At 39.2% G+C, this 16,523-nt stretch overlaps 1 pseudogene; it reads right to left on the reverse strand.

The window, feature by feature from the left end:
* Positions 1-3,813: 3,813 nt before the first annotated feature.
* On the reverse strand, positions 3,814-14,244 carry LOC139444297 (circularly permutated Ras protein 1-like; annotated as a pseudogene).
* Positions 14,245-16,523: the final 2,279 nt, after the last annotated feature.

Raw genomic sequence — 16,523 nt, forward strand, 5'->3', positions numbered from 1 at the left:
AGAGTCAAACGCTTTTGAAATATCACAGGACAACATACAAAAAACTCTTGGTTATTGACTGTCTTGCACACATGATTATATAAATCAACTAACTGGTATTTGTACAATAACGAATGCGCATGAAAATAATTATAGCACAACTCGTTGGAAGACTTTCCCAGTACAGCGAAACAAAGATACCTCTCTATTATCAAAGGATAGTGTTGGATCAAATTTGTGGAAAAGTGGGATTACGTGAGCCAGACCCGTGAAGATCCGGGGTAGAATAGGTCTTCAGCAACCCATCCTTGCCGTAAAAGGCGACTATGCTTGTCGTAAGAGGCGACTAAGGGGATCGGGTGGTCAGGTACGCTGACTTGGTTGATTCATGTCATCGTATTCCAATTGCGTGGGTCGATGCTCATGATGTCAATCACTGGATTGTCTTGTTCATGCTCGATTCTTTACAGACCGCCGTCATACAGCTGGAACATTACTGTGGGGGCGGGGTTAAACAACAAACAAACACACATGATCTAATTTCCATTGATAACAGGTATATTAAATAACATTTGTTTGTTTGTTTGATTGTCTGATCCAGACTCGATTACTTACAGACCGCCGTCATATAGATGGAATATTTGCGAGTTCGGCGTCAAACAACAAACAAACATTACCAACTGTTTTTTTATTCCCTGCCAGGTTGAAAGTTTGGCCCACTTGAAGCTGTTCATGTTTAGAGGAATGTTTAGATATTTTATGTCTGTGTCAGTTACGTCTTCAGCGGTAATAACACGTAAACAGGAAGGAAAGATAAATATTCTTTGACTTTCCTCAGTGACTATTGACCAATACCGCTTTTGCCTGTAGGATTATGAGTACTGGTCGATAAACAAGGGGTGAAATGGTTGATAATTACGTAATAATAACTAATCCCCTCTACCTCCGAGGTCCGAACACGTCTGCCTACGATGCTGGGGTGCCTGAATCTCACTGGTGTAAAAGGCTTCCTCTATTGCAGAAATGATATCATGGCCGTTTGCAATTTGCTCGCCAGACAGTTCGTCGGAGGAGGAGGAGGAGGGGGAGAAGGAGAAGGAGGAGGAGACGTTAGATGTTTCGACTGCTTTGAGCCCAAGATTCATTCACGGCTACAAATCGCTCAACACAAGCACCTGGGTCGGCTTAATAACAGGTAAATTTTCATGAGAGATGATGATTGGTTTGGTTGGTTTGTTGTTTTACGCCGCTCTCAGCAATATTCAAGCTATTTGACGGCGGTCTGTAAAGAATCGAGTCTGGACCAAACAATCCGTTGATTGACATCATGAGCATCTGTCCATGCAATTGGGATCGATGACATGCATCAACCAAGTCAGCGAGCCTGACCACCCGATCCCGTAAGTCGCCTCTTACGACAAACATAGTCGCCTTTTACTGCAAGCATGGGTTGCTGAAGAACTATTCCACCCCGGATATTGACGGGCGGCTGAGATGATGAACCTAGTTACTCGTCAGGAGTCAGAACCATTTGAACCAAGCGTGCTGAAACCTTTGTCAAGCCCAGTTCATTCCTCGGAATGTTCTCAACTCTCTCACGGGACATGCCAACTGTATTGGCTATTTGATGTGTGCTGAGTCGTTCACCATCCATATTCATATCATGTATTGTATCATCATGTTTAAGTCGTGTCAATGGAAGGTGTTCGTGATCTTGTATCATCATCTAGGCTCTCTCTACCCCTCTTCAACCCCGCTGCCCACCTCTTAACAGTGGCAAAATAAGGAGCATCATTCCCTAAAGTTCACACCAAGTGGAAGGTGTTCGTGATCTTGTATCATCATCTAGGCATCATAAACTTGACTTGTTTGTTGTTTTAACGCCGCACTCAGCAATATTCCACCTATATGACAGCAGTCTGTAAATAATCGAGTCTGGACCAAACAATCCAGTGTTTGACATCATGAGCATCGATCCACGCAATTGGGACACGATGACATGCATCAACCAAGTCAGCGAGCCTGACCACTCGATCCTGTAAGTCGCCTCTTACGACAAGCATAGTTGCCTTTTACTGCAAGCATGGGTTGCTGAAGAACTATTCTACCCCGGATCTTCACGGGTCAGTGTAGCAATGAACTGGTCTCACCTGTTTATGCACTCAACCAAGGACTTATATATACCATAACATTTGTGTCTCAGCCACACATAAGTGGGACAGAACACGCAAACGTTTAACGAATTGATGAGCACTTACATCACAGACTGTGTTCTCCATTACCTGGACTGCAAATTTTTAAAATAAACTGTTTCGTATTTGAATAGGCAAAATCCGTAATTAAGACCAAGACTTAGAAACGTGCAGTCCCGGTATGGTATTTTCTTATATAGATCGACGTTTTATGCCGAGAATCTATGGATGTCTACTTCTATACAGTATTCTATATAGTACTGTGGGGAACACAACGTTTCAGAGTATATTATTTTGGATCTGTTCTGATATACAAAACCTTCCAAATGGCGTGCTGGTTTTCTTTCGGAAATAAGTCAGCAAAAAGCCGAAGTCACAGCAGACTAATTACAATTTTATTTACAAGAACATTGAACAATGGACAATATCTTAAATATAGCTGAGGGTGCCACAGAGAGTCGGTACAATCCCCTGGGCCGTGGGTGACAGGTCTGCTTGGTTTGAGCGTCAAACCCCTTCTGCCTAACATCCTGCTTCTCAATCTATTTAACTTTAATTTAGAGCAATAAAAAAGATTATGATTGGTTGATACACAATGGTCTGCCCTACGGTTAATGAATGGCTAGATAGAGGGGAATACTTAATCCTGTTGGACTGGCACTGATCTTTTTAACATATTTAATGGGTGCTTGGAAAGAGATTATGGTATCACTATAGACGAGCTTGTATGGGGCTAATCCTTAATGAGTCTAAATTTGAGTATTTGTTGAATGTTATTCTAATATTAGTGATGACAGATTTACTTAAATAAAATAGCTCAAGGCAATCTATAAGACTATGTAGACATTATTTATCTCTTGTCTTATTGAATAGTATGACTGGGGGATGTGATCTTGTTACCTTAGGCTTGTATTTTCTAAAAAGATTTAAATTTATTAAACTATGTAGACATGACTGAAACTTCTAATTTTTTGTATGTGCATTTATCCTGGATTCTAATATGTATTACTTCCTGTTCTGTAATCATTTGAAATTTTGTATAAATGTTACACCAACAATGCTTAACGCACTTCCTGTGGGTCTAATTATTATATGAAAACTGAGTATAAATGTTACATCATGATAGTAATGATAATATACTCAGGTGAATAAATGATATGAAAATATAATAAAATATATATAAAATATATATAAAATATATGTACCAGTTAGAACAACAAAAGTAAAAAGATAACAAATGTAGAAACTTAACAAGAGACGGCAACAGATAATTGGCCGTTACAGGTGATTAGCAAAAGACAAATGTAGCATGACAGCCATGTACTGACATTAAGAATACAAAACCATTGTATACAGTAATATCAACATTAGTTTAGGTTTGTAGAAATGTTTGTTCAAGTTTTTGGTTTCATTTAAACTGCAATCGTCTGTACCACAAAATTCACGAAATATATTAGTCACATTTTTACTTCGACATTTTCGTTGAGTTTGACGAGGCTGACATTTTAACAATTCTGAAAACTCTTCGTCTTTTGGAACAACCATTCAAACATTGCTCTGTTTGAATTCTGCAGATGAATGGCACGGTGATGATGCAAACGCAAGTGGTGCCATCGATTACTATGCCACACAATCGAGGTCCCTAACACTTGTAATGCTGATACTCGTAATAGTTATCTGCAGCTGTACTGCTGAGTTGGCGAGATTTGGTTTTCACCACCCTTTTTCGTGAGCCATGGAAATGGGACGCTGGAACTTTCTGCGCGTGGCTCACGATTTTGTGGGGAAAGTCGCTTGCTCTGCCCCGTTCCTGAAAATAATGACAGCTTGGGGTTATGAGAAATATCAAACAACCAGTTGACGTGTCAATCTATCCACAAAAGATCTACATAATAAATGTAAGCATAATGATTCCAAGCATAATCACTCTAATTCTTGAACGCGACATATGTCAAGCCGTACATTTGAACTCATTGCACACCAATAGTTTCGAGCCATTTGGGACAGATTCTGTTCTATATGTATGTATGTATGTATTTATGTATGTGTATGTATGTGTGTATATCTACAGATTCTGTTCAAATGAATCCATATATATATATGTATGTATGTATACAGGAAGTGGAAAGATAATTGTGTTGGTGGTAGTGTGACCTTTCCATTTTTCATCAAGCAAATGTCATTTTCCAACAACAACAAAACGCCCGACCTCACACAGCAAGACAACAGCCATGTCCTGGAATCACAACACCCAGCTCCTCCCATGGGTCCCCAGATCTCCAGATTTAAACAAACTCGAACATTAATAGATGCAATGGATCAACGAAAGCGAGCATTGCCAGCAGAGTGGGTGAACATTCCCCAGGACCAATTCGGGATCTGATTTGATGGGACGACGATGCCAGTCAGTTTTGGTGGCCATTTATTGAGAACAGATGACCTTCATCTTGAAAATCTGCTGTTCAATGTGTGGCATATGGAACCTTGGTCAATGACAATGATGTGTGCCAAGTTTTAAAGAAATCGAATACCTTATCTTGATTATTTAATTTTGAAAATGCAGCAACCAGGGTTTGGGTGACCCTGGCACATTTAGGTTGGTGAGGCTCATCATCAGCTCAGGGCTCTTGCCCCCTCAACATGCAGCCCAGACAGCGAATAGGACTTCTTCCAGGAAGCGCTGCCTAGTCGAATCCACCAAGAACTTTTCGCAGAATGTGAAGACTCCCCAACACTGCAGCCTTCTACATTAGCAAGATTGTTACAAGGGCTGTATTCCTCGTAGATTGGGACAGATTGAGAGGTACCAAACCTAAGGCACCGAAAACAATGAGGATTATTCATCATTATGATTATTTACCCAATTTGTCATGTTCCTATCCAGGTCTGTTTCCAGTTCCGAGCATGCTGTATGAAATGCATATCGCTCCTCGCGTTGTTCCACAGTCTTCGCATCTCTCTTCATCACATGTTTGGCTGCCCGTCTGAATATTTGTAAATGAGGAATAATATTGAGTGTGTGAGTTTGATTGAATGACGCGTTGAACAATATTTCAGTTATATCATGTGTCAGCTTGGTTGGAAAAAGGCGAAAAGCAGTTCAAGTCGTGGACGTTTACCAACCACAAACAAGGATTTGGTGCTGCCAATCTTTGAAACACAGTCAGTGCAAATCTAGAATTCGAACCGACGATCACAGGTTTCTGGCACTCTGCATAGCAAATTGCGCCGCATTAGACGATGGAGTTATCCGTTCTCCAGGAGAAACATGAACAGGTTTTCACGGTATTTCAGCTGAAAGTGTATGTGTCTACTTGTATCCTCCTATACATGGTAAACAAAGAGTATAGCATATAGTAATAGCTACGATGATTAACTGACAGTCTGTTTTTGATATGATCATTGTAGGATATGTATTTTTTATTACAAGCGGAAACAGATAAAAACATTATGAAACGTGTTGTCCAAAATACCAGGAATCGATGTCAGCAATATCTCAGCAACAATCCAACAGAATATATTTCTTTGAAATCATGATTCTGCAATGTTATGATTTACATATTGGAGATTAGCACAATGACAAACCTCAAAAATATGGATGGAATACTTACATATGTCCCTTGGCTTGTTTGGGGGCTCCCTGCTTCACCATCTCAGCCGTCTTCTGCACGGTGGCCAATCCCACGACTGCCACATTGATGTTCTGATAACAAAGATGCAAGATTGTACAAGGATTGAACCACTTGAGTGGCTGATCAGTCCGTCAGATACATGCAGTATTTGTCATTTCTTATCAGTAGACATGTCACACATGCTGTAGGACTGCATTGCATTATGAATATGTCATTGTGTTACCTCCTCCATGACCTTCCTGTCCTTGGTGAACTTGTGACTCTTGCACATGACACGGAGACACTTCATGCCGTTCTTGCGGGTGTAGGCGATCTGAACCTAAAATGGGGAGCGAGTGAGTGAATGGGTGAGTTTGGTTTAAAGCCTGAATGATGCAACAAATTCGGTGAAAATACAAGCACGGTTACTGGATTCTAAACTGCGATGCAACTGCACAGTTAATTGCGAAGCCTTATACGACATGTCCATCCGTGCACCCAAGGAATGATGCCATACGGAAAAGGATGTTCTGTTTAACTGGTATTTAATTTGACAGATGATGATGAAAACAGATGATATAATTTTCTTGCACACTCATAAGCTCATAAATATGTGTCCGTCGAGTTTCTTGACTAGTACCTGGAATGGGATTTCATCAATTTCTGGGATGGTGTCCGGATCTTTGAGTTTGAAGTTGAATGTGAGGTCCTTGTCCTTCAGGGCATTGCCCACCTCCCTCACCAACCTGCTGCAGTCCTGGAACAGAGAAACCATACTCAACCGTAATGAAACACTGTACAGAAAGGGAAAACATATATTTTGTAACAATGCCGAGTTTCTATTTGAATTCAAGCAGAGGAACAACAGAGTGCTTAGACAATTAAACACTCTCCAAAACATGAAAGACTCAAAGTATGATAACCTTTGGATAACCTTCTTCAGCAAACACAAGGGATGGATGCAGCAGGAAGGTAACATGAACTGATGAAGCCACGATCTTGTTCTGCCAGATGAGGCGCAGCTCCCGGACAATCTCCATGGGGTTGAGGACGTTGACGGTGCCGCCTGAAGCCAGTGCACACGCACTGACTTGCTGCATCTTGACAGGCTTTCCCTTCACTGCCATGATGTTAATGACGATGTTCTTCGAACGAGCATAGTTGCCGATCTGGAATATTCAGCAGAGAAATAATCTAGATATGCGTCTGATGTGTTCCCTCTTGCCATCTTTCACAAATATTGTCAGGAATGCTGAGAAGCTAAATTGAAACAAACATGAAGTCTTGTGGATGTAAGTCATCTTCCCATGTACCAGCTGATGCCAAGAATACCTATCCAGTTTATCTCAAGTCTGTGTCTTCACTACAAACATTTAAACATCTTCTTGAAGCATATCTGTTCTGACTTTATATCACTGTCTACACATCATAACTTTCATCTCTTAATACATTTTATCGGTTTTATCTTTGACCAGAAAGGTGTATGGAGTAATGTTTGAATGTAATCAAAAGATAAAATGGTCCACACGAGGCGTTCTTTTTCCAGTTAATAGTTCCAAAGCTTTAAAGGAATCACAATTGAATTTGTGAATTTTGTTTTATTTCTAACTATAATTGTTATTCGATCCATATTCCAAATCGAGCAAAACGTAAAAACGTATTTACATGAAATCTAAAGCTAGTACAGTTCAATATCGTTGTTCAAAGTTCGATGATTACCGTCGTATAGAAGTCAGAGTCAGAGACGCCATGACTCAAGGAGCCAATGCCAGAGTTTGGAGCCCCATCAGTACACAGCACAATCTCTGATGAAGGCATTTCACTCACAAATCCAGCACATACTGCCAGTGCAGGGCTAAGTGCTGTAGAACCTCGCGTGTGCAAGTCTGCCACCTTCTCTATCAAACCACTGGAAGATTATTTCGATTTGATATTATATAAGCAATATTATTTCCTTTCACAGACAATACCGTCATTAATAAAAGTCTCCACTATTCATTTCAAATGGAAAAAAGTCACTTAATCAACAAAACAAATAACTGTACGACTTGAAAAACATTGTTTCCTTATTAGACATGTACTAGAATGGTTCTCAAGCCCAATACTTACTCATGAGAAAGTCGTAGAGGTTTGATCTCATTTCTTTCTGCTAGATCTTTCCCCTTATTGATGAGAGCATCAAAGACATCATTGTTAACACCGGTGCTCTTTATAGATGGTCCTGTCCCATCACCTACGATCTGGATTTTTGTGGCAAAGAGAACCAGCATCACTTGTTTTTCCGGCTGTTCCAGTTTCAGCAGCTCCACCTGTCTGTTACAGACAAGGAATAGCAAAATTAATGTACTCAAGCTTGTTGGTTTATTCGCAAATCACATTGTTTATGATAGCATTTTTTAAGAATTGAAAGATTGAATCCTACATAAATAATATTGTTGATAATATATTTAACACGTGGCTTTATTTACTGAGCCCCATGACATGACACTGTGTACCTCATCACAGCCTCCTTGATACACTCCAGCCTCGACTTAGCCTCCAGCATCTCCCCACTACGAGTCTGCTTCCATGCCGCTATAACAAACGGAGACAGAGGACAGGTATGTATTCTGGATATATATGTAGAACTTTTAAATTACAAAAAATCTTTCAATGAGTTTGGGATTACACCCCTTTGCTTAAACACTTTATTAGTTTATAAATATATGATAGTCGTAATAGCTTCAGAGGTGGAACTGATATTTTGACAAATATGGTTTTACATGTAAATATTCAAGCTTGGTCTCAGTATTACAATGTTGACAGTTTTTCACACATTGCATCTGGAAGTTCTGTCACACTAAGCCTAATGTCACACGTTGCATCTTAAAGTTCTGCCACTCTAAGACTTATGTCACACAATGAATCTGTTAGTTCTCATACAATAAACCTAATGTCACACACTGCATCTGGAAGTTCTCATACAATAATACTGATGTAACACACTGCATTTGGAAGTTGTGTCACACTTAGCCTAATGTCACACACTGCATCTGTAAGTTCCCACACTAAGCCTTAAGTCACACACTGCAATTGGAAGTTCCCACACTAAGCCTTAAGTCACACACTGCATTTGGAAGTTCTGTCACACTAAGCCTAATGTCACACACTGCATCTGGAAGTTCCCATACTAAGCCTAATGTCACACACTGCATCTGGAAGTTCTGTCACACCAAGCCTAGTGTCACACACTGCATCTGTAAGTTCCCACACTAAACCTTATGTCACACACTGCATCTGGGTGTTCTGAGTGTCTAACCTTGTAGTTCTGGGACATCTACCTTGGAATCCATTGAGCCGCTGACGTCAATGCAGTAGACAATTATTCCCGGCGTGACCTTCTGGACAACCTCAGCCGCCTCCTCTTTCTCTGTTGCTGGACTCAACATGTAGTCAAACATCAACTCTCTGGGTATTTCCTCCGAGGTCACGTCTAGTTCTTTGTTCTCTTTCCCGCAATACTCACTGCATAAGTTACATATTAACGACACATACTCATTAGTTTATTATTAACCGGTCTTCCTCAGTTAACCTGAGACAAAAATACATTTATGAAACTAAACTGTACAGAGAGTAAAAGGAAAACCATTCTCTTCATTAAAGCTCATACAAGATTCAGTTCATTGTGAATTATCGTATTGAGAATATTATATTAATTCCATTCTCATTGCCTTATAAACTACAAGTATAGTGTTGTTACCTATTGCTTACTTAGCAATTTTGATGATTGGTGAAAACCCTGCGAATTGACACTAACCACGTCCACTGCCTTGCATCCCCATTGTCTATGAGGCTTGATGTCTGGCACAGAACGGCATCACACTTCCTACACCGAACTGGATCCCCGGTCACAAGTTGTGGATCATCGGCCAGTGTACCCAGGGGGATGTGCACCACATTGCCATCTATCTTCTTTGTCTTGATGGGGGTCCTACCGGCAGCTGGAGGGATATGATTTTGTAGCCTTCAATAAGCCTTTGGTTTAAAGATGTGTAACCTTTATCTATTGTGTGATATAGGTGCAGTTGTGAGGCGAAGTGGCAGTGGATGGGGTGGGATGTTTTCCGTGCTCTTTTGTAAACGTTTGTATTGCCAACACCTTTAGCTCGTAAACTGACAGTTCTCTAATTTGACACCATGGCGTTTGTCTTTTCATCCAAACTTGGAATAAGTTATGCATGCGTTTCTTTTGCTGTTCAGTATATATAATATTTGTTGTCAGTTCTATTAACCTTAGTATTTAAATTAATTAGAACGATGAGTGAATGTATTCATCGGGTTTTTCTTTCATGAGACGTTTACAACGCAATTAATACATTTGTAAACTCACAAATTCTCTTTTTCTCCATCAACACAATTTAATTGTTATCACTAACAAGGGTACATACATGTATGTGTTTTCGTTTCATTCAACTGGGCTTTCCGTCTCTTATAATGGTAGAGCCTACCAACACTTAACCATGTTACCAGATACCCAAACAGCAATGAACATTTGACCAACCTTCCCCTGGTAGTCTACCAGTTGCCTGGGCTTGTACTGGTGCAGATTCGGTTGCTGATGCTTCAGATTTCTTCTTCGTTTCTTTTGCCTCCATCTTCGGAAGACCTATGACGTTGATCATCTTCTTGTAGGAATCTTCAAAGGTCGGATCAAAGTTTTCTACAAACGACTCGTGCACCAGACGCAAGGTGACAGACGACTTGCCCACACCACCTGTTCCCATTGTAACAAGCTGTAAATCATGAAGATTGGGTTTCCTGATAACTTAGGCTTAACGTAGGAGGAATAGAAAATTGCATTGTCGACACTTATTAGGCAGAGTAGGGGAGGAGGGAGTGACAGTGTAAAGCAGTATAGAACTGGATGTTTTTCTAGATCCTCTGATACTTAAATTTGCATCATACAGATACATATTTCACTGGATGTGTGAATATGAACAAAGAATACGCAGTTACCTATAACAAAACACTCTATGTGATTTTGGTTTACAGCAGATGAACTCACAGGAACATAGAAGAAATCAAAGACCAATTCTGTACCTTATATTCAATCCCTTGACGAGGAATGGTCCTGAGTAAGGCCTCTATAGCGTCCCTAACATTGTCCCCTGTTTTGGCCGATGTCTCCCTGAAGGGCACGTCCCTGACTCTGGCCAGACCTTTGCCTTCTGCCTTGGAGACAACACGTTGGTTCTCTAGATCAGATTTGTTGCCGCACAGAACCTGTTTGATGTTGAATTAATAGCATGAATGTGTTTAATGCATTTGCACATATGAGGTAAGAGACATTAAGCAAATAGTCATTCTGTATTAAAATGGAAAACTGGTAATAAATTATACTTTTTAATTCTTCACAATCTCACCACTATTCTAACATTGTACATCCAAGATCTGGAGATGTTCATCTTCACGAGAAAACAAGTTCCTACATGGTCTCTGGTTTGGAGTGTTTGGTTTCTGGGGTGATTTATTTAAATAAGCGAGAATTTAAGTACTAACAGCATGTATTTTTTCTCCATGTTAACTTGTTTCCAGGAAAGTAAACATGGCCGTTGCTTCCTCGAACGACTCCCTGTTCGTGATGTCGTACACGATGATAAAGCCTTGAGCTGACCGAGTGTACTGATCTCGCAATGCGGAGTACTCTTTCTGCCCGGCCGTGTCGAGGATGTCCAGCATACATTCCTGAAGCAAAGATACTAACTGTAGTTACAGGATTTGTGTCCGCCATGTTTAACACAACATTGGCAGTCTCCACAGGTTCCTTTGAGTTAAGATTATGTAAAGATAATGGCCATAATTTCGTTTTTGATACCCGATTGTCCCGTGTAAAATATTTTCTTGTATTGTATTTATTTTCTTGTATTATATTTCCTTTTTTGCACTGTATTTCCTTTCTTGTATTATACTTTCTTTCTTGTATTGTATTTCTTTTCTTGTATCTTATTTCCTTTCTTGCATTGTATTTCCTTTCTTGTATTGTATTTCCTTTCTTGTATATGTTTTTCCTTTCTTGTATTATATTTCCTTTCATGCATTGTATTTCTTCCTTGTATTGTATTTCCTATCTTGTATTGTATTTCCTTTCTTGTATTATGTTTCCTTTCATGCATTATATTTTCTTCCTTGTATTGTATTTCCTATCTTGTATTGTATTTCCTTTCTTGTATTATATTTCCTTTCATGCATTATATTTTCTTCCTTGTATTGTATTTCCTTTCTTGTATTATATTTCCTTCCTTGCATTATGTTTGCTTCTTGTATTATATTTCCTTTCTTGCATATGTTTTGCATTTCTTGTATTATATGTCCTTTCTTGCATTATATTCTCTTTCTTGTATTGTATTTCTTTTCTTGAATTGTATTTCCTTTTTTATATTATATTTGCTTCTTGAATGTATTTCCTTTCTTGTATATGTTTTTCATTTTTTGTATTATATTTCCTTTCTTGTATATGTTTTTCATTTCTTTTATTGTATTTCCTTTCTTGGATTGTATTTGCTTCTTGTATTGTATTTCCTTTCTAGTATTATATTTGCTTTCTTGTATTGTAATTCTTTTCTTGTATTGCATTTCCTTTCTTGTATTGTATTTCCTTTCTTGTACTGTATCCTTTCTTGTATTGTATTTCTTTTCTTGTATTGTATTTCTTTTCTTGTAGGTAGTTTCTTTTCTTGTATCTTATTTCCTTTCTTGTATTGTATTTCCTTTCTTGTATATGTTTTTCCTTTCTTGTATTATATTTCCTTTCATGAATTATATTTTCTTCCTTGTATTGTATTTCCTTTCTTGTATTTTATTTTTTTCTTGTATTATATTTGCTTCTTGTATTATATTTCCTTTCTTGTATATGTTTTTCATTTCTTGTATTATATGTCCTTTCTTGCATTATATTTTCTTTGTTGTATTGTATTTTTTTTCTTGAATTTTATTTCCTTTCTTGTACGATATTTGCTTCTTGAATGTATTTCCTTTCTTGTATATGTTTTTCATTTTTTGTATCATATTTCCTTTCTTGTATATGTTTTTCATTTCTTGTATTGTATTTCCTTTCTTGGATTGTATTTGCTTCTTGTATTGTATTTCCTTTCTAGCATTATATTTCCTTTCTTGTATTGTAATTCTCTTCTTGTATTGTATTTCCTTTCTTGTATTGTATTTCCTTTCCTATATTTTATCCTTTCTTGTATTATATTTCCTTTCTTGTATTGTATTTCCTTTCTTGCATTATATTTTCTTTCTTGTATTGTATTTGCTTTCTTGTATCGTATTTTCTTTTTTGTATTTTATTTGCTTTTTCTATTGTATTTCCTTTCTTGTATTGTATTTCCTTTCTTGTATTATATTTGCTTCTTGTATTGTATTTCTTTTCTTGTATTGTATTTCCTTTCTAGTATTATATTTACTTCTTGTATTATATTTCCTTTCTTGTATTGTATTTCCTTTCTTGTATTGTATTTCTTTTTTTCCATTATATTTGTTTCTTGTATTGAATTTCCTTTCTTGTATTGTATTTCCTTTCTTTTATTATGTTTCCTTTCTATTACGATAAATACCCTGGACTCGTTCGCTGCCATAATTTCTTTTCGTCATCACTCTTATTCCTCACTTATCATAGAATTCCTTTCGCTCTTTTGATTGGACGTCTATTTTTGGCGTTGTGTTATTCGAATCGGGTTAAAAACGAAACAGTGTGGTCAAATGGGTATGAATGATAACAGAATGGAGATGCAAAACACTGAATAATCGAGGATGTGTTTATTCGACTGTTTGAATATATTTATTCATATGTTTCAAATTAAATGTTTGGGATTTCGGGTTAGAATTTTTTTTTTTTAAATTTTGGGTTAGAATTGATCCCAAGCAACCTATGTTGGTCGTAAGATCAGACTAAGTGTATCAGATGGTCAGACCCCGTGGCTTAGTTGATTCCGTGTCATCGTATCGTGACGGCGTGGGTCGTTGCTTCCAATTTCGATCACTGGATCGTGTGGTCCAGACTATTTACGGGCTATAATTTGGCGGGGCGGTCGGGTAGCCTAGTGGTTAAAGCGTTGGCTCGTCATGCCGAAGACCCGGGTTCGATTCCCGACATGGGTACAATGTGTGAAGCCCATTTCTGGTGTCCCCCGCCGTGATATTGCTGGTATATTGCTAAAAGCGGCGTAAAACCATACTCACTCATTCACTATAATTTGGCTGAGTGTGGCGTTAAACAACAAGCAAATGAATACTAAATCTATCATGTGATAATGATGTGTGTTATTATGTAATCTGTGACCTACAGATCTTATTTTATCGTTCTGTTGCAAGTTAACATCTGGTTTGTCTCACCATCTCATCTCTCTCATCTCTCTCATCTCGGAATTGAGGATTTCATCTTCGTCTTCCCCAACATACACAAATTCGCTCCCGAAATCCATCTCAACTGATCTGCCATATGTAAAGAGAAAATATATAGAGTGTCGAGTGAACTATCTTGTTTCTTTCATCAAGTGAAGGAGAAAATAAATATCTCCTTTTCACCCGTCACGAGAAAATGCGAGAAACATGGAACATCCTATTTATTATATACTTTTTGTGTAGTTGTCAACCGGAAATTTGATTATTTCATTACAAATGTAAAGCCGTGAAACGTAAATTCTCCCTACCTAACACAAAGGGGCGGTTCACTAACCCTTAAATTGTTAACCCGGCTCTTCACGAGTCGTTACTCTCCGTGAAGATTCCGGGACAGAATAGGTCATCAGCAACCCATTCTTGCCGTAAAAGGCGACTAACGGGATCGGGTGGTCAGGCTCGCTGACTTGGTTGATACATGTCATCGATCCCGGTTGCGTGGATCGATGCTCATGATGTCAATCACTGGATTGTCTGGTCCAGACTCCATTATTTACAGACCGCCGTCATATAGCTGCAATATTGCTGAGTGCGGCGTTAAACACCAAACCAACCAAACCAACAAACCAACGAGTCGTTACACCAGTTCACAATCAAATAAATACTACAATTCAGAATGAAAGTGGTTAAATCATTAGGTTTGATCAATCATAAATACAAACATGGTTGACAAAGAGGACAGTTAAAGCGTTCTCGTGGTGGATCTACAACCCTTCTTAACACAAGACATGTGCGTGCGCCGTGCAACGATCGATAAAGATATTTCACAACAGAGGGAAACATGAATACACCAAGACTCGTTGGCTGCGGTTACCTACCGACTCCTTTCCTCGTTCAATATCAGCTCTCTGTTTGCCACACCAGGTCTAGGTTTGTCAGCACCATACCCGTGCTCGTGGGTTTCACCGAAGTGGTAAACATCTGAGACCTGCATTACTTCGGGCTTACCTCCCACACTTAAGTTGACACGTTGTGATAATTGGAATACTGTTCACAGCGGCATTAAACTCACACAATGTAATCACAAAATCAGCTTGGGAACAAAGGTGGTCCTGTTGTCAGGTTGAACCCTGTCCATAATCATCCTGATTTTTTATGTATGACCGCCTCCGTGGTATAATGGCAGAGCGTCAGCCCGGAGATGCCCGGCCGCGTCATACCAAAATACGTTAAAAGATGGTACTTGTTGTTACCCTGTCTGGCTCTCGGCATTAAGCGGATAAAACAAGGACTGGTCGGCACGGTGTCATAACACTGTGTCTGAGTGGGGTATTCTTGTTAAGCCGCGGCAAGGTATCTCAATGGGTTAGCACTGTAAAATCGGCATCAGTCCGGACTAGTACAAGCAGCCACACAAACACATGATATATAAGTGCAATAATCTTGGACGCGACCTTAAATCCTATTTCACCTCACCTCAACTTTCATGTATATTTTGGGCTCACCAAAGTGCTAAAAGACACACAATAAGGTGATATAACTGAAATACTGTTCACAGCGCCATACGACCCGTGAAGATCCGGGGTAGAATAGATCTTCAATAACCCATGCTTGCCGTCAGAGGCGACTAACGGGATCGGGTGGTCAGCCTCGCTGACTTGGTTGATGCACGTCATCGATCCCAATTGCGTGGATCGATGCTCATGATGTCAATCACTGGATTGTCTGGTCCAGACTCCATTATTTACAGACCGCCGTCATATAGCTGGAATATTGCTGATTGCGGCGTTAAACAACAAACAAACAAATAAAAGCGCCATAAAGCCAATCTCACTCTTTCCACAGTTTCTTGTTGCAAGCATGACATACTTGGGCTTGGTTTTGCACAAATATCTGGGTTGACACTTATGGGGTCAAACAACTTCATACAGTACAAAAGCTGTTACCCCGCTAACACTCCAATCTAAATAATATTTATAATATTCAGTTTTGACAGCCATTAGGACCTGTTAGCACCTTCTCAATTTTTGAACTAGGTGCTGACAGCGGAATTGTTTTGGGCTGGAATTACAATGGGCAACTCAAAACGAGTGACATCTCCCCGAGGCAAGGGAGTTAACTGCCTGTAGGGGTCGTTGTCAGCACAGGTACTACAGAAATGTACCCCAGGTACGTTTCTGTAAATATACCCTTGCCAAAATACAAATACAGAAACGTATCTGGTACAAAAAACGTCGGATAAGTCCATATTTCCCAACCCGAAACCGGCTCAAGTTTAGTTCCGGTTTGCCTGATTACGAATACGTGCGTGGATTGCGGAATATTACCGGAATATTGGATTAATGTCCGTACGTCACTGTGT

Source organism: Haliotis cracherodii, unplaced genomic scaffold (assembly GCF_022045235.1).
Source record: "Haliotis cracherodii isolate W230 unplaced genomic scaffold, xgHalCrac1.p SCAF_5, whole genome shotgun sequence".
Lineage (NCBI taxonomy): Eukaryota > Metazoa > Mollusca > Gastropoda > Lepetellida > Haliotidae > Haliotis > Haliotis cracherodii.